Here is a 2,163-nt window from a genome sequence, read left to right as displayed (position 1 = left end):
AATCAAACAGTTGTTGGTCATTCCCATAACAGTTATGGTTAATGCAGCAATATTTCTTGAAGATAAGTCACTGTTGCAGGTCACAGGGTTCATTGTTATGTGAGATTCTCCTATAGTGTGTACAGTACCTTCTAGAACTATTAATGACAAGCAGTATAGATGAAGCATCTGGGCATTCTCTTTTGCCCTGGTCCAGAATGATGATCTGACTTGACCAGCACCCACCTCACTATGCCTGCCATTTTCAATTTTCAGAGTCTATTGACTGTAATTTTGATGCTTATATGTATGTGTGCTTATATCTGATCTCTGGCACACAGAATCCTGGACAGAAATAAAACTGGACTATTGGTAATACTTTGGAAGTGTGCCTGAATTGGAAAATGCAAGAGTCCTTATGTGGCCATATGGTTCATAGTGATGGCCTTCAGCATCCTCTTCATCCAGTATCTTTGGAAACTATTACAGTGTGAATGCCATCAGATTGTAAACAAGGACTTGCCTCCCGAAAATAATGGCAAAAAATGGTTAAGCCTTAGAACTGAACTGGGAATGAGATAAATTTTGAGATGCTGTTCTCTATTTTTTTTTTTTTTTTTTTTTTACTATTGGACCAATGAGGTGTATGAATAATTATAATGTAACCGTTTAATACACAGGAATGTGATTGTAGCCATCAACCTCAGGTCTCTTACTCCAATATTCCACTCTGCAAATGTCATTCTGTTGTGTCAGGTTCTCCAGGCATGAAGTAGAAAACCAGTGGCAAATTCCACAGGCACCTGTGCCTAGGCCTTCAAAATAGTATCTTCACATAATGACACCTTGTAGCAATTGGTCTATTTTTCTTGAAAAAAAATTGTTTTATTTTTGTTGTTATTGCTCTTAAGGATTCCGTTCATATTTAAATCCTTTTGATTGCTATCCAGAGTACCTGTATTCTAGGCAAATTATGTAGTTTAATGCAGGTATTTAAAGCATTTTAAACAAAACTCTGATTTTCTTTAATTAGCACAAGATTTGGGCTTCTATTCACAAAGGTACAACTGACACTCTATGATGAAGAATACTTTATAATGAAAACCAGCAAGTAGAGCGGTGAGTGAACAAGCATTGTGCATTGTTTGTTCTCTGTAGTGCTGTCTTCCAAATAGAACAGTCATTGTAGGTACCCAAGTGTGGTATTTGTGTTGATTTTAATGCAGCATTTTAAATCTAGTTTATATTCTGCCCAAAAAAGCTGAAGCATCTGGTTGAACACCAGCTCAATTTCTCCATGTTCAATGAGAGAAATTATGTCATGTCATCAGAAATAGGAACTTACCATCATGTTATTGATGTAAACAAAAAATATCATTGACAATAGCCTGTAATGTTTAAGGGGTCACATTAGACCTATTTATCCAACAACTCACAAGATGTTATCAATTCTTGGTAATGGAGATTTTACTTGGTAGTGTATGATTTCTAGTTGGGGCCTTGTGTGCCCCATATATTATAACAGCTTTTAAGTAATTTTTATTCATTTTTAGGAAGCTTCCAATGTATAAAATTTCCATCTACCTTTTCTAAATGTCTTCAGTACTAATTTTAGGAAACAACAGTCCTCAATATGTAATTGCTTTTTTTATGGATAAATACTAGTCCAGACCCATTATTTTGATATTCCACCAGATATCATTTTGGAGAATGGACATTAACACTACAGAATAAATTAGATGAAAATAGAGCATTATTTTGAGTTCCTTTCTAACAAATTGGTCTCCTTTGAAGTACCAGGTCTGATTATGATAGGAGAAAAAACCAAGAGATTAGACCATTGGAAATCTGTATTTCATAGAATTCAAGGCATAAGCATATCTTGTTGGACAAGATTTTTCATTTTACAAACAGACCCTGAAATAAGGGAGGCACGATATGGCTCAGTGGTTAAAAGCAATTGTTCTTCAAGAGGATCCAGGTTCCATTCTATTCTCCCATATGTCACTTACAACAATCTGTAACTATAGTTCCATGGAATTCTATGATCTATTCTGGCTTCTATAGGCACCAAGTATGTATGAGGTACACAATCATATATGCAAACAATCACACACATGAAAGTAAAGTAAATTTAAAGTGCATTATTTCTTTTAAGGAATGCAATTTAAAAATTGCATCTGT

The 2,163-nt window shown here is 34.9% G+C and overlaps 1 pseudogene; it reads left to right on the top strand.

Annotated features, from left to right (window-relative positions):
* The first annotated feature begins 231 nt into the window (after positions 1-231).
* On the top strand, positions 232-561 carry LOC147003520 (protein kish-A pseudogene; annotated as a pseudogene).
* Positions 562-2,163: the final 1,602 nt, after the last annotated feature.

This window comes from Mus caroli, unplaced genomic scaffold, assembly GCF_978045245.1.
Source record: "Mus caroli unplaced genomic scaffold, Mus_caroli_1 scaffold_8, whole genome shotgun sequence".
In the NCBI taxonomy this organism is placed as follows: domain Eukaryota; kingdom Metazoa; phylum Chordata; class Mammalia; order Rodentia; family Muridae; genus Mus; species Mus caroli.
The sequence above is the reverse complement of the archived record's forward strand: the minus strand, read 5'-3'. Positions and strand labels throughout refer to the sequence as shown.